Source organism: Lichenostomus cassidix, chromosome 1 (genome assembly GCF_008360975.1).
Source record: "Lichenostomus cassidix isolate B80296 chromosome 1, HeHo_3.0, whole genome shotgun sequence".
Taxonomy (NCBI): Eukaryota; Metazoa; Chordata; class Aves; order Passeriformes; family Meliphagidae; genus Lichenostomus; species Lichenostomus cassidix.
Window position 1 is genome coordinate 13,314,465 of NC_139479.1, and position 27,818 is coordinate 13,342,282.

At 39.7% G+C, this 27,818-nt stretch overlaps 1 long non-coding RNA gene across 7 annotated transcripts in view; it reads left to right on the plus strand.

Annotated features, from left to right (window-relative positions):
* Window positions 1–27,818, plus strand: part of LOC146444219 (uncharacterized) — a 299,825-nt gene that overhangs the window by 130,247 nt on the left and 141,760 nt on the right. For all 7 annotated transcript variants that reach the window (XR_014849725.1, XR_014849722.1, XR_014849723.1 and 4 more), the window contains one exon: window positions 25,629–25,824. This is a non-coding gene — a long non-coding RNA (uncharacterized LOC146444219). The remainder of the gene's footprint in view (window positions 1–25,628; window positions 25,825–27,818) is intronic.

Consider the following 27,818-nt stretch of genomic DNA (forward strand, 5'->3'; position numbering starts at 1 on the left):
ACAGAAATTAGTTATTTGTATTTCTGCTTCATATAGTCTTTTCTGAAATACTTCCAAACCATTTTATTTACTATGTTATGAGCCTAATTTTTATTGATCTCACAGATGACTCATTGAAATTTTCACCAGAGTTACATCAGCACATATAATCTTATTGCCATGGTTTTATTATTATAACTTTAGTTATGCTTCAGTACTAGTCAAAAACAATTCTATTCATGTTTGTGATTTTTCTTGGCCATCCCCAGACCCCAAAGGAGTCAGTGGTTCGAAGCAGAAATTGCTCTTTGCTTTAAGTTCCAGCATAGAAAAGAAAGAATTCATTTTGATTTTTAGTAAATATTCTGATTTAATTTATGAGAATTGGAAAAGCTTGTCATGCATTCATCAGTACCAGCCCTTTTACCTGTGCAGAGTTATGACACAAAAGACCTGAAAGGAGATGAGAATAATTTCTATATGAGATGAAAAGGCAAGAGAAAAAGAAATCAATTCAGCTAAAATATTCCAAAACAAATTCATGCTCTACTGAAGGATCAAGTACAAGGACTTTGAAGGTTTGGTTAGCTGAGGGACATCATCTGAATTAGATCCACTTGAAAGGGTGAAAAGCATCACTGCTCTATCCAGTGATGCCACAAGTCTTCAGCTTTTGTGGTTTCTGTTTTTAATGCGGCATCTTGCTTTCAATAAGTAATGTTTACATTTCAATTGTAGCTTCCAGCTTGAGCTCACAGTTCACATTTTATTGTAGCTGTTAAGTTCCATTGCTGTGAAGCCGAGTTTAATTCTTCATCTTGAGTTTGCTATGTAATCTTGATTTCTTAAGCATATTTTCTAGCTCTGGTATTCTCTTATTAGACTCAGGATATTACAACATTTTCAAAATGCTTTCTATTTATAACTTAACATTATACAATATCAAGAATAATCAAAAGCATAGAGAGATGAGAGAGAAAAATCCCATTTATATGATCTTTCCAGGCCACATTTCTGAGTTTCACTTAGAATGCCTTCTTCAGGAGCTAAAATTGCCTTTTTAGCGAATGAAACATCCAAAAAAAGTTAACAGATGATGCTCATGATCACTCAATAACTTTACTGGCACAGGTTATCAAAGTTCAGAGCTAGGTGGTTTCATCACAGCCAGTTCAGGACGAGTGTCCATCCCACACTGTGACTGACTCCTGCCCTGTGTGAGGAAATCACCCCAGCTGGCAGCTGCTCAGTTAGGGCCTTGGCACAGAGCTTCTCTGAGGTTTGGAGAGATGGTGGAACAGAGAATTAACTCTGTCTTGCTGACTGTGAAGCTGATGGTTCCTCTGGCTCAGGAGAGAAGACCTGTAAATCATACTGCAGTCTGCAGCATATGGATGTCAGGAAGCTTGAAACTTTGTTCTTCCCTCCTCTCCTTCTCAAATAGGTACCCTGTAGAATGGGCTCTTCTTGCAGGAACTATAGCTTCCAACCATCCCAGTGCATCCAGCATCCCTGCCCTACTCCTTTCCCCTCCTCCTGCTGCATCCTGGGATCACACAGGGAGCAATATTCTGGCTGTGGTGAGGGGAGCAGTGGATGAGGAGAAGAGACTTTCAGAGCTGTAGCTAGGCCACAAAATCACACAACAGCTGGAGGCACAACTTCTGACGTGTTGTGTATGGGATGGTAAGGCACAAAAGCAGGCAGGTGAGGCACACAGCAATGGTTTCAGCACCTACCAGGCTTGATGCCCATTGGTACATAAAGATTTAAGTACAGTACATCGGTATGTTGCCTGACAGTGCTAATACTCATATACCTGCATATATACTTCGCTCTGTTCCAGCTGCTGAAACTTTTCATGTACCTGAATGATCAAAAGCATACAGTATTACATGAAAAAAAGTAATTAAATTATTGATAAGTTGTAGAGATTTAAGTTTTGGTCAAACAAGGACTTTGATACCATGAAGTATTTGGAGACTCGTGGCAGAACCTGCGGCCTTGAGTTGGAGCTGTAGGTTTCCCATACAAGGGCAAAGAAAAAATATGTGATCCACAGTGGTTTGCACAGCCCTAAGCATGGAGCCAGCTCAGGCAGCAACAGCAAAGCTCTGAGGACTCACTCATGTTTTAACCCTAGCCCTAGTTAATTACCCGAGCAGAGTCCCTGTGTTCTCCAGCTGGGAAAGATGGAGGAGCAGCCATGTTAGGGCCATAACCCTCACGGGGGCTTGTATGCTTAACTGTATTTCTCTGTGCGTTTCTCTCCACACATGAGTTACAGCCATGAAAACAGGAACTTAATCCTCCTTTTCACAGAAAAACACACAGAAGAATCAATCCTTTCTTTTAAAAGGGAACAGAGCAGAAGTAGGTGGTGATTCCTCTCACCTCCTCCTCAGCCTTTACAAGAGGACATCTTGTTTCAGCCCTTTTTTCTGCTTTTACAAGCACAATCTGACCTGGAACGTTCCCCAGCATATAGACTGTTGCGGGGGACAAATACTTTCAAATTCTGCCCCGGTAGATATGGCAGATTGTACAAAAGATTTAACAATTCAATGAGCTATGGAGGGGAAGTAGGAGTAAGCGTAACCCTGATTTTGCAGTATAGTGGTTAGATCACTTCCATGGGTTTGGAAGACTCCATCCTTCAAGGACAATTTAGTTATATTGTATTACTTAGTCAGAGACTGATATATAGGATTCTTTGGAAACAGTTTCCCTAACCAGCTTCCCTACAGAGCCAAACTTGCTTCTTTATCTGTGTCCCAATGAATGAAAAAATGCTCCAAAATGACCTAAATGAAATTGCTAAGAAAATTATAATTCAAACCTAAACAATGTGCATTTCCTCAGGAAAATTTTGGCAACTGATCAATATAATTTAAGTAGTTACGTCCTTGTGAAAAAGGTTTTCAGAGCCAATTAGACAAAGCAAGCGGGGAGGGCTGCAAGCGTGAAATAGAGAAGCAGTAATGTGAAATATGATTCTAAGGAAAAAGGTGGAGATGACAGTATGTGAAAGGGATCTGCAGATGAAAGACACAATAGCAGTAAAAGGCACACAGTGTGGGTGATAGCAGGAACTGATGGGGGGTGCAAATGGGATCAGTGTAAACTGGCATAGACTCAGGGAGTGGCACTGCTTGGAATGAACAAGCTTGCCCTGCAGCTGTCTCAAACAGGGACTTGCCACTGCTCAGATAATGGTCTAATTGTGGAGAAGGCCATACAAAGCTCGTTATCTAGCGTATATTTATAAATGTGTATGTATTTTAGTTTGGATAGTCAAATGCTTGTCTTGTACTGTGATGTGTCATGTTGTAAGACTTTCACAGTAACAACAGTTTCTTTGTGTATTTTGTGTTGGTGGTGGTGAAGTCAGTTTCTCCAGACCCTGTACATTGCACAGATACATTTATATACCCAGGTTCTCTCTTTCTGCATATCCACAAAACATTCCTCAGGGAACATTTAGTAAATGATATAAAACTAATAACACAGGATCTATTAACAGGTTTAGGTTGGAAAGCACCAGATGGGTGCTTCGTACCTGAGCAGTGTGAAAAAAATCTGAATTGGAATGTTCGAGTTTTGCCATGTGTATAGTGTCATACATATACACACTGGGCCAAGCTCTGTCTACAGTACAGAGTTTCACAGCTGTCAGTTTGCACTACATGAATGAACAGGCTCATGTATGTTGTCCATCCTCTCACTCCAGTGCTCTGCACTGCTAGAAGTGCTCTTAGGCCTGCAAACTTTTACCTCCCTCTTATAACACCCAACATCACATGCACAAGTCTGGTAGTGTAAAGTAAATATAGAATTTCCCCCTTTCTGTATATGTCATTACAGATGGCTACAGATGGTTCTGTTCTGTACAATGGTCTGATGCAGAAGGTAGAAGCTCTCAAAGTATACATTTACGTATGTGGAAAGTATGTGAATGTCAACTGTAAGCTAGATTGCTTGGACCAGATAACCCAGACTTTACCTCACACTCAATAAAATTACTTATGGAGGAAGAAAATGCTTCCTATGAAAAAGGGAGAGTTCTTGTAGCCGCAAGGAAGGATGAAGATATTGATGATAAATTGATGATAAGCAAAATTTAGACTTTAATGTGGGTAATAATAATGCTAATTAATGGCATTAATATAGTAAAAATAAATGGTTCTATAAGCATAGAATATGTACAGAGTTATCTGTCAAACCTAGCTTGCAAGGTTATAAAGCAACATGAATAAGAGCTATTGTTAGAAAGAATTTATTTCAGAGAACTCAATGTGTTTCGTCTTCCATAGAATAGAAATTTCTGAAAAAGCTGAAGGTCACATCTGGAAGACGAAAATGTATTTTCCCACAGAAGGTATCAAAGAGTTTATTATTATGCTAGAGCACACTTTTAAGTATATGGAACCATTACATTTTGACAAGGTAACTGATCTAGATGAATGACATTCACAAATTCCAGGGAAATCATTAAGGTGAAGTAAGAAAAGCCTTTGGAATATCTTTTTGTTTCACATCTTCTTAACAGCTAGGGAAACATCAAAAGACAGAGAGAGGGTAGTATTGTTTCTGTATTTTTGGGAGAAAGTTGTAGGAGAAATCAATGGAATTAGCTCAGCTGTTTAGAGCATTATGCTGATAAGGCCAAGGTCATAGGTTCAATCCCTGTATGGGCTGTTAACTTAAGAGTTGGACTTGATGAACCTTGTGGGTCCCTTTCAACTCAGAACATTCTATGATTCCATGGATGTGTAATATGGAAAGAACAATTGCTGTTGTTTAAAGAACAGGCAATCAAACTTGATGAATGTGCAATATTTCTCTGTGGACCATCCCGACTAGCTAAAGAAAAGTAAAATAAAGGACACGTTGTGCTTGGACATATGAGTCTCTTTACACTATGTCATAGGTAGACACACACAAAATTGATTTCTCTAAAAAGCTAATTTGAGATAAATACTGAGGACTGATGAAATGAATTTTAAATTAATTTAGGAGAAAAAAAAGCATTTGAGTGAAAGTGGAATACATTGTAAGAAGAGATGAAACAAATGAGGCTGAACTAGTGGTCAAAGCTGAACACCACTGATATACAAGATGCAGGTTATTGAAAAGAGAGCAGACTTTACAGGAGAAAAAGAAGAATAAATGCAGAAACATGACTGTGTAAAGACAGAATAATGTTTTTACTATTATGCTGGTAGGAAAGCAGGAGTAAAGTTTAAAGTAGTAGAGGAATGCAATTAAACCCACCCCCAGCAGCAGAACACTGAATGTCAATCAATAATTAGAGCTGGACATACAGATAATAAACTACCTTCACAATGCTTACCAAGATAATACAGAATTCTTAATTCCCACATGAAAACATACACTACATCTATATGTAATATAGTTTTCTAGTAACTGTACCTACATGTAATATAGTTATTCTCTTAAGTGCTAAATCCATACAAGAGGGACTGATGGAAAAAGAGAATGATACTCTGCTGAACTCCAGAGGGTTTGATGCGCTGTGCAGAGCATCCAGTTATCTGTTTCATTGGCTGAGCATCATTCACAGAATCATAGAATCATAGAATAGTTTGGGTTGGAAGGGACCTTTAAAGGTCATCCTTTATGGATGGACCAACACCCCTGCGATGAGTAGGGACATCTTCAATTCATCCTCCTACCATCTCTGTCATGTTCCCATTCTTTGAGCAAATAATCTCCAGGTAGAACTTCACAGCTCTGTAATATAGCTATAGTTTATTTCTGAGGTTAATCTGTGTCAAGATTGTACTGCCCCTTTGATATTTGGATGGTAGCCTTAGGTTGTGGGCAGAATCAGAAAAGCATGTTGCACAAATGGGGCACAAACAGTGCAGTTCAGTCCAAGTGAAATAACAATAAAACCATTACACCATATCGTATTTTCATCTTCATGCTACATATGTCACAGATAAATGATTTTGACAATACAGAAGAGAATTTTACCATGCATATCTTTCTGCTGTAAAGCCTCATACTTCTGTACAGTAAGATCAGCTGTGCCAAGTGAGTTATCCTTGTGAAGAGGGAAAAAGAGCTTTATAAAGCTCTCTAAAATTAGATAGAAGATCAGCTTGTCTCTCATAAAAATGTCAGCATTTTAAGTGCCAGTTTCTCACAGATCTGCAAGGTAGGAAAAGTATGTAAAGTCATACATGGGAGCTGGGAATCAGCTCCTGCAGATATTGTCATGTGAAGCCATACTTGCTCTCCCTGAAGGACTATGCATTATTGAGCTTCACAGGTGAAGTGGGTTTTGGAATAGGAAGGATGCTGCAGCTGGAGAAGTGAAAGCTTCTTATGGCTTTTGTGCTGAAGTAATTTCAAGGAAAGAAATGCATACTTTGGCAGTTACCATTTTTATAAGTTTTTTAAGTTGTTTAAAGCTGAGTCCCTGGCTTGGACTGTTAAGTATATCCCAGATAATGAGGAGTGGGCAGAAGAAAATACTCTCTAGTCTGAGCTGTAAATGCGGTTGGCAATACCCACATGCTGAGCTGATGTATCCACAGGTTTAAATTCTCTTCAACAAGCTTATTCCATAGCTCATATAAGTTTCAAATATACTTTATTAAAATTGCTGTCCTGAAAAAAAAAGTATTTTAAAAACATTCTTTCCTTGTGGAAAGTATATCTCACAATTAAAACTGCTCAGGCAGTAAGCTTGCCCATTGCATTGTCTTTACATTTTAATGTGTTTATTTATAGGAACACAGTTTTTAAAAGCATACACAACAAACATCATTGTGCTCTCCAGGCAAATGCATAAGATGGGCTAGAATCTCCATTTGTCTGTGCTGTGCATGCTCATTTAGATTATGGTAAACTGGATATAAAACACTACTGGAACACAATGCAAATGATGTATGCCTCTTTGCAATGAGATAAACGATTATATGTGGTATTAGAGCCATAATTTTATGCTTGTTAGTCATCCAATTTTGATTAAGGGAGCATTTATTTTAAGAATAAGTCTGCACTGCTGTTCACATTTTCTCTTTCTAGAGCAAGTTGTATGTTAAAGAGCAGGACAAAAAACAATTTAAAAATAGGACATCTGGGGCTGATGTGGTGAAATTGCACAGCACAGAGCTGAACCAGTAGCAGAGGTACCAAATGGCACTGTTGGTTACTGGCTTCAACCGTAACTTGGGTTTAAAGGTACTTGGGCCCTTGAGGTAAACACTGAGAATTTCAATATTGCTCATAAAATGCTAAAGTTGACACAGAATATTTGTCTTCAAACACCAAACCCTTTTCATATTAATTCTACAATTGTACATGTTTTGGGGTTTTTGATAGTTCCAGATTTCGACAGTTGCATACAAGACAGATACTCTTGAATCAAGCCAAGATCAAATGACGGAGGAGAGAGCGCTTTTAGCCAGGCTCATATTAGAAAGAGATTAAAAAATTTACTACTACCTCCTAAATCTCTCTTGTGCAAGTTTTACAAGTAAAATCAGGAAATTTTGTTTTTTCTTTCTGTTGAGATGATGTAACACAGAGGAGTAATTGTCCCTTCTGACTTATAAGATTGGTAACTCACTGCCAGAAGAAAGCAGTTATTAGATGAACCATGTGTAGAGGAGGGTGAACATGAGTGGCATATTCATTGCTCTTTGGATTCAGGAAAATCCTGCCTGATGAGAGGTATAGGGATGGGGATGTGTCTTCTCTGAAGCCTAGAACTGAGTATGTGTTCACTTCCTTTATAATGGACTATCTGATTCCTAATGCTACCTGTCCCTAAGCTTGAATATGCACCAGGAAAAAAAAAGGAGGCATCTTTAAGTACATCTGAATTTAAAGCTTTGGTTTAAACATATGGCGTATGAAGGGTTTTGAAATACAAGTTATCAGCTAAATTTTCTTTACATTGCATCTTAAGCAATCCACTTGCTCCTCTTACATATAGGCCAGCTAAGTGGGGTGCAAAGTTCTCATCCTGGCTCACAAAGGAAATAGTCTGATATAATTCAGGTATTTCAATTGATCTGTCATTTGAAGAACGATGCAACCCTTTGTAATATAGGTATTAAATATGGCTTTAAATTCCCAGCTCATATGTCAGTGACAGTGGAAGTGCTGCCAAGGCTCAGCCCACAGGCAGGGGTTCCAGGATCCTGTGGCTTCTCTGCTATGGGGAGCCTGTCTGGAGAGTCAGCTCAGAGCTGGCTTGGGCAGCTTCTGCAATCAAGACTTAAGCCTTTGACAGCAAGATTCGCTGCTCAGAAGATGGGACTCCTTGTTGAAGGGAGAAGGGTCCCCTGACACCTACTTAATGCTCACAGGTTGCTGGGAAATTTATAACACCAGAGTTTTCAGTCCTGGCAGAGTGACTTAATATATATTTAAACCTGCAATAGCCAGGACATATTTCATATCCTGGTTTTCTTTTCCTCTAGATATTGCCACTGTTTCAGTGAGCCCGCAGGGCACATTTTCCTGAAAGACAGATATGCTTTTTCATGTAACACCCCATTAAGTAAAGCCCTTTAGCAAGGACAGAGAGTCTCTGAAGATCCTCTTCTGGCATAGGATGTTTACAGACTGAAACACAAAGCTGGCTGTTTTACTGAAAAAGAAAAAAATTCCAAAATTCCTGGTTAATCTGCTGACTGCCCTGAAATGTTCTGTTTTTTTCAGTTTGATAGTTCCCAAGAAAGCTTCTGATGCTTTTTCTTTAACCACTTTCTAATGGCTTTGTCAATATCTTTCAAGCATTTGTTTTTGTGTCAAGTTTTAATACCTCAGTTTTCATTACCTTCATGTAAATGACAAAGGTGTTGGAAAAGAAAAGGGCTGCTATAGATGTCCAAGGCTCTGAGAGCTTCAAAATTAGTGAGCTGCAGGTGTAGAATAGTTGTACTGTGATGGATTTGTCCTCCAGCTGTAGAAATAGGGGCAAATATGCACACTGCGAAGTGCGCACACATAGTGTGACATGTCAGGTAACTCTTCTCTAAAGAATGGCAATTTGGGGTCAAAAGTAGCACCTTGGTGGAGTGGAGTGATTTCACAAGCCTTGTCTCTCTTCGACTTGCATATGTGGATTAATAAAGAGCAACCGAAGCAGTGAAAAAGGTGTGAATGACAGTTTCAATGTACTGCTTGGCTGAAGAGCTATTCGAAACAAATTGTACGATATGGAGCTGGTGGCAATGCGATTGGTGCCTTCCTGATGGACATGTTCCATGTTCTTAGCAAAAGATCAGCCTTGAACAGCTTTTTTCAATTTTTTCTCTGCCTGCCAAAGTGTTCCTATCAGCCGTTCACAACTTCGGTAGAATTTATTTCTTTCCACCTACCATGCACAGGAAACCTGACTCAGAAAGATGAGATGCAAATATTATGCAGGGTTGACCTTTTCATTTACAGGGTAACTAATTAGCTTGACAAGTAACACATTTAGTAAAATACGAATATGTCATTAGATAATCCTGCCCACCTCTTTATGGTGGCTCCGTAAAATACATCTTACTTTTGTTGCAGTTAACTGCAGGCTTGCTGTTGACTTCAATACAAGCAGGACTACAGATTTAGACCAAATGCAAAGTAACTTAATGTGCCATCTCTGATCTGGCAACTTCATAGTTACTCCTTTAGTTGTTCTTTGGCACCACAAGGTAATGCTGACTGAGTACCTTTTCCAGTTCTGCTTGTTTTTGCTATAGGACAGGAAACAATGTGCGGCATTTAATATAAAAGACATTAAAATAGAAATATTTTTAAAGTAAACTTTGGGAAAAGGTAGAAATTTCTGAGTTAGACTAAACTTGGGTGTTAATCTGGACATGACTTTAGGGTGAACCTATGCAACTGGCTGGACGGATTTCTTTAGCTAAACTGTGTGATGGTATTTATTCACAGACTGCTGTGCTGAGTTCTGTGCAGAAGCTGTAATTTATATTATTACTTCACTGCAACTAAGCAAAGAAAGACATTGTCCTGTTCATTTTTTACTGTGGGTGACAACGTGGTGGTCTTCAAAGGGTCTGAGGAGAGGTAGCTGTGGCCTCCATTGGAGGAAGGGGATAGAAGTGGTTATGTAGACACAAGGGATTGAAACAAAGGGCCAGGAATTTGACCCAGGTCTCCCAGGCCAATGGAAAGAAGCTGGTCATGTCAAAAACATAAAGCCCACTGGACTGCCTTTGGGAGTCATTTATTGCCTTGAACAGATGTTCTCAACCACAGTTAACCTTGAATCCTGCATGGTTTGGGTCTGATGTAGGATGATTAGCATTCCCTAGCACTGGACTGCAGTGTCTGGTTTTTGGTGCCACCTCACAGTATGGTGTGGCAACAGAGATAAATGGTGCCCTGCTGCAAATGGTATGCGGCGATACTTTGCAATTCTAATGAACCCATCCTGTGCTCTTCAGTGTCCTTTAAACCTTGACAATTAGGAAGAGTAAAGAAGGGGGAAAAGTCTTACTAGATTGGAGGCAACAGGGAAGCACAGCCTGTGAATACCTACAACAAAGAAAGGAATTTAATTTCATACTGATACTTTGAATTGTCCTATTCCCTTTTCAGATAAATTTTGGAAAATGCTTATGTTTTTATTATAAAACACTTCAGTTAACTGCTTCACTGTTTTATATGCTTTTTATTTTAATCTGGACCTGAGCCTGATGTTGCCATTAAATCATCTGCTTTGTCCTTCTTTATTTATATTCTTTCTTGTCAATTTATTGCCTCTTTGCCTTTAATGAAGCAGAGGTGGCGGCTTTACAGATGGGAAACTAAATCACAGAGTAACTACGTGACTTTTTACATGACCTATGCACAGAAAATTAATAATCACTCTTACTGACAGGTGCAGGCACTACATGTAAGTATTGCAAGTAGTTTAGCTATTTTGGCTGTGCTGATTTGGGGAAAGTTCACATTTTATGAGAGAATGTATGAGACATTTGTGAAAAATATCTTCTTTTCCTTCCATTTTTGCTCATGGTGCAAAAATGGAAGGAAAAGAAGTGAAGGCTTTATGCACCTCTGGTTCCTCTCCTGGCTACCATTGGGTTGGATTTCTCTACTAAAGTGCCATTGCTAGTGCTACACTGGTTGTGACTTTTGATATGGTTTCCCGGCAGAACTACTTCATGGAGCTCTCTTTATCCTCCCTGCTTGCTTTCCTTTTCCTTCATGCTGGCTTTCTTTCATATTTCATAGACTTTTCTCATGCTCTTCCTTTCTCCTTTCCTTTTAGCATTGTCTCCTGTTTGAAATTTAGAGCAAGTCTTCCATCTGTGTTGAAACATTTCACTCCTGTCTGCCAGTCATTTTGTTTGTTCCCCCTCCTAGGAGCAGAGGCCAACCTCTGCTGATATCATTCCCCAAAAGGTTGCTTTGCTAATTGCTGTGACAGAGAACTTGTTTGTTTCATTTTGCTTTTGCTTTCTGTTTTGTCCTTTCTGCATTGGGCTGATCATTCTCTGGCGAGTTCAGCAAGGTCACTGGGGTCATTATGAGGCTTGTACAGAAGGGTGTCCTGTATCATCTGTTTAAGGCACACAACCAAATCTGTGATGTCTGTTCACAACTCCCAAGATTTTGTAAATACCAGCACTTTAGCTGAAGCCTTACTATTGTTAATTATCAGAACTAGAAGGGTGCTTACCATATTTTACTTAGGTAGCTGCACCAGGCCTTACATGCATACAGAAGTAGTCTGTGGGGTAAATTGTAACCTTACTTAGCAGCATAAGGGGTCAGGAACTGGCTAAGTAAGACCATTTTAAATCAGGTTGCATGTATGGATGTCATTGCTGGATCTTTTATGGTGGGGTGATGATGTCTAAAAGCCTTGCTGGCAAATATCTTAGAGAAGTGAGGAGGATGTTGAGATGCCATGAGGTGAAAGAAAGACAAATATATTTCAAGATGCATGAAAAAGGAGAGCAGGGACAATACAGACCTGTCAGCTTCTTCAATAGCCAGATGAATGATAATTGATGCTAGAGGCAAAATCTTATTTTGTGGGGATGTAAATGTTTTTTCTACCAAGTGTGAGTTAAAAGCTAACAGATAAAGTCTGACTGAGATACACCAGAAGTATCATATGGCTCTTCAGGATGGAAATATCTTGGAATAGCAAGAGGGGATACAGATGACACAGAACAGACCAGAACTTTCAGCCACAACCTTTTTTATTTTTTTTCCAGAGAAAAAAACATTCCTTTACTCATATGTTCATTGCAATATCTGACATTTAGGTGTGCAATGGCAACATCTTTTCTGTGTACCAAAGTGTTTAAACTAACATTTAGCCCAGGTTCTTGGAGCTGAGAATTTAGCAATCAGCAAATATCCTGTTTTGCAGATGTGGCTAATTGTGTGACCTGTGACTAAAGCACCATTTTGAGAGTGCAAATTGATTTCATATATCTTCTCTCATTTTCCCTCATAAAAGGCAGAAATGGAAGATGCATCTTAGGGCCTACAACAGTCAGGGAAGAGTCTATGATATATCACCACCACTGGACAAGTTTGCTCTCAGCCCAGATTACAGACCTTAAAGTGTCTGACAGGTACCCAAATATTGGGGCTTTTTTGGTGCCTATCCATAGTCAATAGCCAGTATCAGTGACCTGCTCCTACCAGAGGAAACACTCCTGTTAGACGGGAGAAGAGCTAAAGTCTCAGTGTTACACCTCTGCTACAGGTCAAATAAATCATCCTGAATTTTTGCTACAATGACAGTGACAGCTGGGAAAAGCAAGTCATTAAAGACAATTGCATTTTACCAAAGAACTGTTGTCCAAAACAAAAGGTTCAGTGCAGGAAGAAAGGAATCTAAAACAGTGTTGGAATAGATTGTCCTTTCCAGATCAAATGTTAGTATTATTTGCAGCACTGCTTTTTGGAGTCTGCAGTGCTCTGGTTAGGCACCACCACTAGCCAGTAACCCACCTCATCCTCTGCAGCACTGAGCGGGAAGATGGTTCAGCAAGAACCACCTTTACCTCCACCTCTTACCCATGGGGCAGATGGAGTGCCTGAGACCTTTATACTGATTCTGCAGAGAGAGAGGGAGCTGGAAAATTATCTGACCCTACTGGCTTTAAATATTCACATTTTGCACCATCTGCAGAAGGGGAGGAAAAGCAAATTAAGAATCCTTCACTTGCAATCCTTGACTAGGAATCCCAAGGTCATGCAACAATATACTGTTTATTAACCTGTGCAGGTGATAATGATACAGACTGATTCTTGTGACATAACTATTATGTTTGATGAGTTTTTTAAAAGAGTGAGAGACAGTAGATTATGTAATCTAAGTTAATGTATGGTAGCATATACAATGCATTATGCATTTAGTTGTTTCTATACCAAGAGTTTCTTAAAGGGCAGTTGAAAATCTCTGCTTGATTGCAAAATACTTATGTGCAGAATTTGTGTATTGGAGGAAATGACACCATACTTAAGTTCCAGAGTTCCTTTACACATTCATATAACAGCATGACAAATTGCCTATAACACACAACAAATTTTGTACCAATCTCTACCAACAGACTCTGCTCCTCAAAATATGCATGATGCCAACACTGGAAAAGGAAGGGTGGCCATTGAAGTAGGTATCACCTTCTCTTCCGCCCCCCCATAAGGATCAGAGATCTGGTTGTGGTATAATTAGCTCGCTTTTTCTTGCTTCTTGGCTAAAATACCTGGATTCCTTTGGATAGTCATTTGATAAATCTATAAATAACTTTTCCACTGCCTTTCTAAAGTAATTTGGCTAATGTGCAGAGCTGAACTTCCAGCCAAGTCTGAAAGGCTTCTTTTTCCCATTTAGAAATTGCAACTGTTCCTTATGTGCAGCAATAGTTTTCCCTTCAAAGACGGTAAGATGGCTCTATTAGAAGAGCTCATGATTTTCTGATATGTCTCTTGGGTACTTTTACACAGAAAATGATCACACTGAAGTCCTTGTGAGAGGGAAACCCTTTTACCTGTTTTGAAGCTGATATGGTGCATAGCAGGTAGGTCTGGATGCCTGTGCTTTGTGTGCCTTTGCAGTGCTCTCCTGTGCAGGACAGGATAGCTTTGAGGACCATTAGAGACATCCCTGCCTCGTTGTTGTGGTTGTACCAGCTTTGATCCTCAGCCTGGGAAGATGAAAAAACAGTTGATGTCAACAACTGCAGTGGCTTTTTGTTAAGTGCTAAGCTGGATCAAAGAATGGAGCATTTTTGTTGAGATTGCATCAGGATATTGCCTCATGCAAGTGGGATGGAGGCAGGCTGGGCATGTAAGGGACAGCCTTGCCTCAGGCTGCTGTGGCTTTCTGTGACAACACGGTGGCAGAAGCAGGTGGCTGAGGAAGGTGTTGGGGGTGAGCCAGGGGCATCAAGGCAGCAGGCAAGAGGCTGCATACAGCATCCAGTTCAAGCTGGCATTTCTGTCTGGTCTGCATGACAGCCAGCCTTGGTGCTGTCAGGCACAGTGCATGGACAGCTGCCTGCCCAGGGGGAAGGGTTATCTAAGAAACAGCCATGCTGCTGCAGGGGTGATTGGAATATTTCCCCATAAATATTCCTAAAGCATAAATGATTATGATGAAATCATAAAAGTAATTGGCTCTTGTAACTCCTTTTTTGAAAACAAATTAGGCCTAAAAACATGTAGAGATCTCCTTCCTTTCCAGAATATTATTGAAAATTAATAGACCATCTGAGCCTGCAGTATCATAAAGTCTGTGTCCTTTTTTTTTTTCCCCCACATACCTTCAGATGCATCTCCAGCAGCTCTCCATCTGTTTGCAGGCTGTTTTCTAAACCAGTGTGATGCCTCAGGTGCAGAAGAGAGAGACAATAATTAACAATGTGGCCTAAAGCATCTTGGGGAACAATTAATTTTAGTGAATGGACAGAGGGAGGAAGAGGGAAGGTGAGCTTTGCTCATTTGTCTGCTCATGCATTCACAGCTGGGCACACTGGATAGATGCACATACTGATATGTATGTATCTCCCAAGAAGACTATTTTCAGCATTCCAACTTTCACTTTTTTGCAAAGGCTGTTGTGCACAGAAGCTACTTGAAAACGACAGTGCCATCTGCACTGAGGAGATTAGGGGGTGTCAAGGAATACTCTTTCTCACTTCTCTCATTCCTGCTTCTCTCCATCCTGTCCCTGGAAAAATCCCAGCTTTTAACCTGTCAAAATAGTTTTAAAGCTGGTCTCTGATGTATAGAAACCTGTGAGACAGAACCATGACAGCTATGTACTGTCAAAGGAGTATGACTGCTTAAAAAAAATGAAAATCCAATACCGCTGAATAAAAGAACAGGGAAATGTAGGAGGCTGCAGAAGCATGTGGGGTAGTTCTTTCATGCATATGAAAGATACGCTGATCAGGGAATACTAAATTTATATACAGGAAGGCCATTTGATTGATTTATACTTAGAGAGATTATAATGTGTATATGCAGAACTGAAAATTAAAGATCTGCATATCTACAGAGAGGTTAAAAATGAAAACTGTATGATGAATTAGGATTTTTTCCCCCCAAATGTAGGTCCTGAAATTAGAAAACCAAATCCATTTATAAGCTCTTACATACAAGTGGCCTCATTTCCGATGGGCCAAGCAACTGCTGCATCTCTCTGTTTCTGTTATTAACACTGGCTCTATTTCTGAAAAACAGCTGTCAGGAAGGAGATCCTATAGGATCTCCTCTGACGTGTCTAGCTGGCAAATAGCCACATACAGCTGCAGAACCTATATGCCATGTGAGTACAGCTGGAGATATGGGGAAGTGCTGCTAAGCTTTCTGTCTGTGTAGTCCCCAGGTAGGAATCCAGCAGAGGTGCTGAGGCAGGAACCCCACCACACTTGACTTCTTTGTCCCCTTTCAACATCCTTCTGTCCCTTCCTCTTCACACACTGATGCCAATGCTGAATGCAGAGACTATTTGAAGCAGCAGAAAAAACTTGCTGGGTTGGTTTTGAGAGTGAGATACCACAGATGTGTCTGCTTAGTTCTGGGTGGAGCATGGGCAAATGAGATATTTCAAAACTGGTTCATCTCACAAGTGCATGATCAGATTTGGAAAATGGCTGTGTTAACAAAGGCCACCTGAAAGCTTAATCATGAGCTCAAATAAGGTGGTTTCTAAACCTTTGACTTTATTCTGGAATCTTTTAATTTCACAAGCGTGCCTGCTGCAGAGAGGAAACAAAATGCCCCACTGGAAAGCTAGCAGTGCATTCATCCCTTCAGAGAACAAATTCATTTGCTCTTTTCCTTTTATGTCTGCTTATTCAAACAATTAAGGAAATTTAAAAAAAAAAAGAAAGAATCTGCTCTGAGCCACCCTCAAATGTTTTCAGGCAGTAACATAAATGAGGATCAGTAATCTAATGCAGAACTGATTTGAGCGTGTTTACATGTTATTAGGAAGCTAAAAGGTTTATTCATGCCTTTGGCTCTGTATGTGTGTAGAAACAGCTGCATGGGGAGGCTGCTGTTGGCTGACTGCTCTCTATGCAAAAAAAAACCCAAACTTGGGCATTTTTCTTTTTCTCTTCCAAATGTCCAGGCTGTGACAGCAGGGAAGACTAGAGAGTCTTTCAGGATGTAAAAGCTGTCATTTGTGCTTCCAAGAAAGGACTGTGCTATGAAGGGAGAAGTATTTTTCTATAAGGAAATCACATGCTGGGAAAGAATGTGAACTTCTCTGGTATGTGAGGAGCGGATTATGTTAATATCTGCATATCAACTTTGCCCTCTTGATTCACTTCATGCTGCATCAATTATACTGTAACTTTTCAAACTGCTGTCTCTAAGCAGCATTGTTAACTATAGCCAAAGGTTGGGAAAAGATTATCCTTTTAAAATTTGATTGCTTGCTCACCAGGAAAGCAGCAAGAAGGGAGGAAAATAGTATTACCAGATCCTGTAAAAAAAAAAAAATAGAATTCCATCTATTTCTACTTCTAAATAAAATAAAATTCCCATAAATTCTCATTTTTGACAATATAAAATATCGCAATATGAAATATAATTTTGGTTGTAATGCATGCATGATATTGCACAGAGCTATAAATATGTAGCATACAGAGGTTCTTTGCCAAAATACACCATTCCACTCCCATAAAAAGCTTACTCAAACCCAATTTTATATGGGGAAATTCATCAAAATCAACAGATTTCCATGAATTTTCTCATACCACTCAAGCTGCTAACTCCAGTGAAAGCTGTTCCGTTTAAACATTTTCAACCTGTCATAAAATCCACAGGCTTATTTTGGTTTAAAATGTAGTTTTCCATGCCCTGGCTTGTGTTACTCCTTTTTTGCATTATGAATGGAAATGAGTTTATGACCTGAAAAAGAAAGCAAATGGTAGTGTGGGGAGCTCTTCTATAATGTAAAGAGTAGAGCATAGAGCAGACAAAGCAACTCTCAGTATGTGAGCTTTGCACAGCTGTAACTTCTGGGATTCAGTGATGTTTTTTTCAGTTCTTGGTCAAATGGCTGCTGAACAGAAAGGATGAGAAGCTCTTAACTCATACTTTTAAAACACCTGTTAGCAAAGCAAGTGTCTTTCTCTTTCATATCACTTGGGGTAATGTTACTGCCTGGAAGAATCTCAGTCTTCCATGATCCAGGAAAAGCTTCCTCAGTGTTAAACATTCACTTGTAGGATTATAGGCAGCCTAGGTACTGACCTTCTGTGTTAAAGATAAGACAAAAGGAGCTGTGTAAATTACACCAGTGAGTAAAGGGTGAGAAGGAAGAAAAGGTGTAGTGGGAGTGACATCCTCAAAAGATTTACTGGGAAAAAGAATCCTTACTGGGAAAAGCTTACCATCATTAGTAGTCAGTGAAGAAACTAACGTAAGGAAAACAGTTCAAAGGTGAAAAACTCGTATGTGGACGTAGGGGAGAATGGCAAGAAAATAAATGTCCTAGGCACAAATTGAATGCTGATGGAAAGCACAGTTGGAGTCTCTGCCCCCCCTCCCCCGATTACCTACAATCTACCTAAACAGGGAACTGATGCCAGGACAAGGACTCTCCTTCTGAGAAGTGAGACTTGGGTGTATCTGTTTTCAGATGTCTCTGCATGTACCCTAAAGACAGAACAGAAAAAAAAACAAACAAACAAAATCAAAAACAATGACAACATAAAACAGTTGGGAGGAGGAATTCTTATGAAAAATCATATCATTTATTATTTCATTGAAATTATGTGAGCCCAAGGAATTCCAAGACTCTTTGGCCCTACAATAACAAGGCATAGAAGAAGTAGCAGTTCTAGAAATGTTCATAAATTATTTTGAACGTACCTGGTTGAAATATTCTTGGTTCCAGGAAGAACTGGTTACTTAGACCTGTGTAATGATGAGCCAGGCCTAGAGCAGTAAGAAAGGAGAGGAGGCAATGAAATGAATTATAAAACGGAATTCAAAGTGCCCTTGTAAGAAAGAGAGTTTTGTTTTTCAGTGCTTGTGTCTTTCCTGCTGCTGGCAGTCCATGATGGTATGGTCAAGCTACCATGTACCAAGCAAAAATTGACGGAAAAGGATATCAATAATATGACAAATTCTTCCTCCTCCCTATTTACTGCCAATGATAGACCTCTTCGTTTACACCTCTGCCTAAGAATACCTCATAGTTACTGTATTCCATGTCTCCTGACCTACAGTGGTTCCTTAGCCATGCTATGAATATTTTAGCTCATTTAATCTTTCCTTTGAAGTCATTCCCTCCAGCTCTTTGTCATTTGTCTTGCTTTTGTCTGGAGTCCTTCCAATTCATCCTGGCATGCAGGTAGCCAGATGGCAGTGTTTGGGGTGTGCTTTTGAGAATATGCCATCAGGAAGGGCCACCCAACCCCTGCCATCTCCCAGGCAGACTTGGTAAACCCATGGGTTCCTCAGTGGGGCCCTGGTGCCTTCCTGCTCTTGAGCTCTGTCCTACAGACTGCACACAGTGGAGCACCTAATAAAAGAGCTGCAAATTGCACTGGCTGCTAGTAGGGGCTTATTTTTTTGTTGTTACTGCATACCACAGTCTCAGTTCTGACCCTTCTTCCTGTGTATAGTCCTCAGATTTTTTCCGCCTTGCTACCTTTCTGTTCCCTTTCTCCACCAAGTATCTCTCCTGCAGTGTATGATTCATCAGATTTTCTCTTCTGCATTTTCCCAGTGTGTATCTCTTTCAGTGTTTCCAGACAGTACCACGAGGCTGCATAGTGCATTGCCTTAGGTATTTGTGTTTCTCCTCTGTGGGCTCCTCCCATGAACTGAGAAATTGATTACTGTCTGGATTTCATGACATCAAGTCACATAGTGATGTCCACATTACAAACGGCAGATTTTGGCTCAGTTTGCTGCTCCTTTTCAATTTCCCAAGTCTCTCTCCAGAGCCTTAGACAAGGACACAGGCTATGTTGCTTCTCAACATATTTCCCTGCCATGCTTCTCATTTGGAACTCAAATTAGTTAACAATTCTTTCCAGCACTTGTTGACCTTTGGTAATGCTTGAACAGTGGGGTTCTGCAGCCCTGAATGTGAGACTATAAATAATGGAGATCTCTTAGGCTGGTTTTTAAAAGAAGAGATTGCTGTTCCATCCACAAGGAAAAATATTGTTATTCTTAGTAAAACTAACACACGCTCCCCTCATTTTCCCAGATGTGAAGATAGTGGAAATACCATGTCAAGTGTCTCAGTGTGATATTACAGGTAGATAAAGCATGGTACCCTGAGTATGTCCAAACCAATGAATGTAAGAATATTTCAAGGTGTTTCAAATGCCTTATTAAAATCAATGTTTTGTATTTATATCCTGTTCCAGTGACCATGTAGTTCACCGTTTTGCCAAAAAAAGCTACCAAGATGCAATGCATTATTTATTCATTTATATTTAATGATACATATAATACATAAAGCTGGATGTTTGCTTGTTTAATTCTCTACTGTGCTTGCTTCTGATTCCCTTTACAGTAACCCTCAGAAAAACCTGTGTTTTGTTTTGAAAATTCTTTCTACTTTGGAAGGTCTCTCTTCTTACCACTGTCTTAGTTCCTTGTTTCACCACAGCTTTTGAAAAACAGTAGTTAAATGTTTCTCCAAATACTGAATTTTTCATCCTCCATCATATCTACAGTTTCAGTCTACTGATTCTGAAGCATACAATGAGAGTGCAGATCAAGAGAAAAAGCAAGGCATAGTAATTGGGAAAAACTGGGAGATTCGGCTTTAGGAATGCTAAAACCATAATGGATAGGCATGTGGAGAGCTCATTTATAAAACTCAGAAATACAAATAAATTTTGTGCAGTGACAGATTATGGTTTATGTTTGGTTTTGTTTGCTGCTTTTTTTTTTTTTGGAAAAAAGGAAGAGCTCATGGATTTAATAAAGGTACAGTAAATGACCTTATTTACATAACTGTAACTTCAGCTGACAGAGACCATCTACTTTCAAGAGCATTATTTGTATGCAGACTTAAGCACAAAACCATGCTATGTATTGATGGAAACAGATACAGAAAATTATTTTACATCACAGAACCACAGAATCAATTAGGTTGAAAAAGCTTCTGAAATCAACAAGTTCTACCCTTGACCAGAGCTCACCGTGCCAACTAGACCATGGCACTAAGTGCCACATCCAGTCATTTCTTGAACACAAGATAGTCAAAATAATTTCAGCGAGGCTATTATGGACAGTCATCAGTTGGCCACAGTTCTGAGGGCCCTCTGAGGTGCCCCTTGGTCCCCCAGATGTCTGCTCAAGACTCGTCAGTATCAGGGGTCCAGGAGCACTCCCTGCAGCATGAGCTAAGGGTTGGTCCAGGGATCTCCACAGCACCCAAACAACAGGAGTTGTCTGTGTTTAGGCATCTGAATCCCAGGCAGGTGTCCAAATGAGCTGTTCCAAAGGAGCTGCTTAGCATTTGCAAACTCAAAACAGAGTTTAGGCATTTGTCTGTGAATGCCTACATGTAAATGTTTTCACACCGAATTGAATCTTTTCCATGATGTGAAATGTATAACTCAATAAAAATTATCTTGACAAGGTAAAAAAAGATACAACCACATCCAAAGTCAATCTATTTCATTTTGTACAATTTTCTTCCTTGTTCAGATACCTGCACTAATTGCCTCCAATTAATTAGCTTCATCATCGTTACTTTACAGACTTTGAGTGAGTGAAGATAACTAAGCGATTCCTTGATATGATCTCTTGTTCTGCACCTGGTATTTTGTGCAACATTGTCACCAAGAAGCAGATCTTTTGATACATCTGTCGTGTTGGGATATGGCAAAGGCTGCTTTTCTGAGGAGCAGGGCACAGAGCTCAGCAGGATGGATAAATACAGGCCTGGCTCTACTGCTGTTAGAAAATCAGCTGCTGCAGCAGTCCCTGATCAGGCTCTGCTGGACCCATATTCTACATATCTATAGCCTTATCCTAGGTAGCTACAGAGATGAGTTTTGGTATAGCAGTGATAGTGAGGCTGATTAATGTAATGCCAGTCAGAGAACAGTCTATTTCTGTAATGCCAAGATAGCACCTTTTTAAATAAAATGAACTCCTACTTCTGGCTGAATGCTGCTAAGCCTCGAGAAATATAGAAGAGTTTGTGAACCTGAGGATCATCTGTCCTTTCTCCATGTGCTTCTACCAGTTATTGCCATCTGCCCCTCAAATTCACTTCCCCTGTGTTCCCTGTCCTCCCCTTCCTTACCTAGCCTGAAGGACACTGTTGTCATTTACTCTGGACCTGATCTGCCACCTTTATTTGTGCTGCAGTGCCAGTATCTTTGTCCTCTTTGGCCAGTCAACTCTTGCATGAGAAACAGATTTTAAAACAACTGTCACCAGGTGTTAATTGGAGATATGCTGGGACCTGTGATTTTGAAAGGACACCAGTACAAACAATTAATGAAAACCCATTACATATGGAAAAGACTGTTCCTATCTAGCAACAAAAGCAAAATTTGCTCAAAAGCAGGATGTCAGTGAAAGGGAAATGAAATAACTAATTATAGCTTAAGACATTAAGATACTAATTTGTGGTGATTTGCTGGGATAGATTTCAGGAATAAATTTCATCTGGGAACAGCAAGGCTAAGGAAGTCTCCTGTGGCCAGGGCTAATGGGACATGAGGCTAGCCTGGCCAAAAGGCTGGATCAGCACATTTTCTTGGTGGCAAACTAACGTGCTCAGCTCTGATGTGCAAATTGACGTGCAGCTCTACCCACTCTGCAAGTGTGGGGCTTTTGGACAATCTGCATCCAGTGTCCAGGCAGATAAATGCAGACAGCTGGAGTTTGGCTTTCTCTGCATTTCCTCAGACAGATGTACCACTTTCTCATTTATCTTTTCTTTTTCGTATCATGTTTCCTGGAGTTTTTTTAGCAGTTAACTGAATATCTAATTATTAGGCAACTGTAAAACCACTGAAAAGGAAACAGTGAAGGATCAAGTAATAATGTGAATGCAGGCATAGATGCCTCTGTTGGAAAGATGTGTTTCAATTCCAGCCTTTGTGAATGACAATTTAATTGCTGTATCTCTACGTGTGCTCCATTCACTACAAAGAAGGAAATAAGTGGGAATTGAAACATGGGAATAGACTGGTCATAACTGAGCTGTACTGAAATGCTGTGTACAAGCTGATGATTTTATAATGGACCCATCTGCTCACCACACAAAACCACTACAAAGACAGACAGAGTTTGCAGCACCTGTTGTTATAGTTTCAGCTTCAGAAGAGCAAAAGATACTGAGTTTTGGAGTTTAGTTGAACAGGTCTTCATAGTTTAGTTTCTTCTTGTGCTCTGTGGACGAGTCCTAAATAATTTTCTTTTGCCTTTTTCTCCTGCCTTTTTTCTGGTCTCCCACTGAGATGTCTTTTCCCCCCTCCCTACTGAAAGCTGGCTTTGCACCTGTCATGGTGTAAATAAGGCTCTCCTTTCACTTTATCCACTTAGCAGAACTAGCAAGTTTAACAGATATTTCCATGAACCTCTCTTTTTTTCCCCTAGAAGTTCTAGTGGTTTTGACACTGCATCTTTCAAAAGATGTTAAGTATTCATCATAAAGTCTCTTTACACAGAATATATCAAATTCTCTTGTAATGTAGTGATAAAGTGGTCTAAGCTTTCCACTCTTGCTGTAGATAATGTACATCTTGGGATCTTCTGTTACAGTGTGAACATTTTGCACTTTCAAAAAAAGGTAAGTCATTCCTCAGTGTATGAGTCTTCTCTGTAAGATGAGCATGACCAATTCTCCTCGTGGGATATGATTGTTCAGCTGCTCCACAGCTACTTATTTCAGCCTTAACTCCCAACCAGTCCTAATGTTCTTTGGCAATTTCACCTATCTCTCATAGGCATCTTCTTCTGCTCCCTATGTCTGCTTGTCTAGGTTGGAAATAACTCCTGCTTTACCACTTGCAGGTTCCTTCATTGGAAAACCAAAAGTGCAGGCAGTTTTCCTAGTCTGGATTAAACTCTGTACCTGCCTTGCAGCAATTATCCATTCTCAGAAAAGTTTTTCAATGCCATCACTTCTGTTTCTGTGTAAGCAGATTTCTGATGTCTACGTGTTTATACACCTGACCGGCCCATCAGGCACTGTTAAGTTTGCTTTACATAGTGGTGCTTTGTTCATGGCTCTGTAATACCACCCTATCTCTTATCAAGAGAAGGCTTTTTTATTCCAGTTGCTTTCTTTCTGCCTTGGGAACAAGATTTCCTCGGAAAGTTTCATCTTTTTTTCTATCCTCATTTATATTCTCCAAATAAAGAGAAAGCAAGCAAAGCAAATACACACTGAATCTCCAAAGCATTGCAAATTGATCTTGTGTTGTCAGGGAAGAGCTATGATTTAAGTTAAATGACAGGCAGGCAGAAATCCTGCCTCAGCTTTGCTATTCTTAAGAAGTCCTGGGAGGACCTTCAGTCTTCAGACATTCCATTTTACCATTTGTTTCTCACTTTCCTACAACTTCCTAGGGTCAGCCCTATGCTGCTGGCCAGTGAAAGATGCCTCTTACACACAGGTTCTTGCATTAGCAGCTCCCAAGCTGGCCCTGGCATTGAAGTGGAACGCACCCTGCTGCTTTAGAGATATCCAGGAGGATTGTGTTGGTGTGGTGGGCTTTGCTAGAGCACTCCAGTGTCATCCTCTTAAAGCTTGCTGTGCCACACACATAAAAAAGCAAAGTGAACTGAAGATTTGAAATGTTGAAGTTGAGTAACACAGTCACAGAACCTTATGAAAATGTAGGCAATGGGGACTCAGGAATCTCAAGAATGGTTCTATCCTTGTATCAAATCCAGAAAAGCCTGTGAAATGCATCTGTTGGTAAGGTACAAAAGTGGATCTACTATGTGTGGGCAAGGATTTGAATATGGTCTACACAGCATGTCCTCAAAGCCCTGGCTGGTAGAAAACTGCTGACCCTGATGTGCCAGAGTTTCCTTCTGTTTCCATTCAGAATCAAAGACTTTGCAATCCAGCTCATGTATTTCCTAATCCCAGCATATCACTGGCTTCCACCCACTACTTTGAAAATTATGCTGTTCCTCGGCAGAGACAGGTGCAATTATTGCCCGCTTAGATTATAAACAGAATCAGATAATGGCTGTCTTGGTGTTTAGATTAGGCATCTAAATTTAGTTCCTGTAAAGCAGGAAACTCTTTTCCACAAGGCTTAGTGGTATTTTTTCTCTTATGGATGACATATTTCATGCAAGTGTCATTTGCATAATTACATAACTATGCAATTTGTATGTGCTACATACTACTTTGCACTTGTTCGAGACTATGGTAACAACTAAACTTCCCTGAGTGGATACAGGGGTAAGGGCTGACATTCACTTGATCTCTCTCCTTGGGACCACTAACCATTATCTGACTGCGTGGAAACTAGCTGTAGCTCCTGTTATTCATTATCCTCAAGCAAAATAAATAAAATCACCAAATGATATAGATAAGTCTAAGGTAATAGAAGTAGGGCTTTTACTTGACTTAAAATATCCTGTACAACTTTTATGGTTTGATTTAAAATTTAGATTTAAAATATTTTAACAAGTCTAGGTACTTGACATTGAAGTAATGCCATTATCAGTTGTAGGAGGTTTTGTATTACTGAGACTGACTGTCCTTGGGAGGCAGTTCAGTAACAGTGCATAACTTAACTGAAGATGGAAACCCCTAATTGCCAAATGTGTGGACCAGCATGCTTAGCTTTCATGAAGTACATTCACAGGGAGGTGATGTTGCTGAATTGATAAGCAGCAGCAAGTCCAAGTCATGAACAGAATGGGGATTTCCATTCTCGTATCACAATGTTGTGATCCCTAAGCCAGTGGCCTTACAATCTAAAATAAAGACAAAAGGGAGATATTTGTTTCTAGAGGTTTTTATGTAAGCCAGTGAGTATGATGTGACATAAGCAATGTTGTTCTAATGACATACCCCAGCCTGATTTAAAACGTCACTGGTGTTTTTTGGTAGGATAATTTTAGGTTAATAGCTATTTGGGAAAGATCAGGGTTAACTTCTCTGGTTTAGTAGTTAGATAACTTATGATCTCCCTTGTACATTAGAGGCTCAAAACCACTTGTCTTGAAACCCACAGTACACTGAGGCTGCAATTTTGTTTCCTTCTGAAGAATGGAAAGGAATTTTTGGTGCTTACTGTAGGTCTCTGGAGGCTGTACCTACATGTGTATGAAGTTCAGAGCCATAGGAAGAGATCCAGCTGGTGCTGAGGACTCACTGAGGGCAATTTTTTCCCATTTCAGGTGAGTTTTACTTCAAACTTGCTCTGTTCTAGTCCAAAGGACAAAATGCTCATAGCAGCTGGAGGACAGTAAATGTGTTCCTCAATCCCATCCTCCTATTTGGCTTAATTTGAAAAGAGTCTGGTTAATTGTAAAAGTATCCTCTGAGGCCTTTCCATCATATGAATCAAAGCATGCTAAGTGGCAGCAACTGCACAATCTGCCTTCAAAAGCACGTTCATGATCTGAACTAAAGCACAAATGTAGGCATACTCTGTACTAAAATAAACACAGCTGTACTAAAAAGATTCATTTTGTGTCAGAGTCCCATAATTTGGGATTTGGCAATAAAGTCTTTAGTAAGCCTGAAATATGGCAACTTGCCCCATAGGCACTTCAGTATAAATGTCTGGATTTATTATTTTATTGCTTTTAATATTTTGCAGATTGCTGAAAAAAGAAACTTAGAACATCCTGATCTAATTTACTAATTGCGTGAAAAATCAGCTGTAATAAACTATGTAATTGTACAGGGAAATGGTGATTTCTGTCCAAGCATATCTTTCACTCATAACTCCTTTTTCTGTGATATTCCCTTTCAGATGCTGCTGAGGTTTTGTAGCATGCTCTAGGTTTACTGAATTGCCTGCACACTGAACATTAAGAATATTTGCGCATATGCAACATTTAAGGAAATATAAATTCATTCATTCCTGCTGATTTTTTTTTCAATAAGCAAATCTAATTCAGCTTGCTGTTCGATGTCATTGTGGTAGTTTAATATCTTTTTTGCTTAATGTAACGAGCTGGATATAAAAAAAGAAGCTATGTAACACTAACAGATTTTTTTCCAAATCTTTCATCACAGTTTCTATAAATCAATGTAAAAGCAGGGGGATAAAAATTATCACTGTCTGGAAATTACCTTGACTGAAATCTGAGGCATGTAGCTCACCTAGAAGTGCTGGAAGTAAAGTAGTGAAATGTAGTTCCAATGAAAAATTATAGATTAGAATACAAGAGTGTGGGACCGCCTGCATGGTGAATGGTCTTACTTTCATATACATACATAAAAAGGTCATTGAATTCCTGAACTCATAGAGATGAAAATAATTAGATTCTGTCTCATCAGGTCTCAAGAGAAAAACAAACACTTTGAAACTACTCTCCTTAGGATGTAACATTATAGCTGAGTTTCCTATCACAGGAAAATTTACCCTCTTATTTGCATATATAAGACGGAAGGAATAGGTAACCAATTAGGAAACTAATGGTCTTGAGCTAATTACTTAGAAAAGTTTGTTGGCATGCAGGAACCACAAGTTCAAGCTCCTCTTCTCCTCCTAGACCAGCTGTGTGCATGGCAGTTTTCTTGGGGGATTACACTCTTCTGACCTGAGTTGATCAGTCCATTTCAGTTCAAGAAAAAATTTTAATTCTCATTTTCAAGAATTTTGTCTGACTCCCCAGAATCTTAGAAACCATGCCTGAAGCTGGTACATTTCTATGAATGGCAGTGTTGATGGAGCAATATGTTCCTGTGAGAACACTTTTTGCCAAGCCAGCTGTAGTTGGGCTTTTATCTTTCACCTCTCAGATACATTATTGCAATCTGTCTGATGACTTGCGCAGACTTTCCCACGTAAGGTCAGATTGCTCAGTAGCAATGGTTTCAGGGTCACTTTTCGCTTAAATGAACATTCAGTTTCTGAGATGCAGCTAGAAACCAGCTTTAATGAAGAATTTACCACTGTGTAGTCAATAAGCAAGCTATCTGAGTACTTTACATGTGGAACATAGGGCTACCTGATGTTTTTATTAGAAAGGACATATGTGATGATGTGAGACTTTTTCAAAGAAGCTGATTCTCTCAGCTTGAAACTGTGTCACAAACCACTGAATAATCCCTCCCTGTGAAGTTTTTCCCTTTGTTCCTAGCACTTCACCATGACCCCATGGATTCCCAGACTTGTCTCAGTTTGCATATGGCTTGTCTGCAACATCACTTGAGTGTA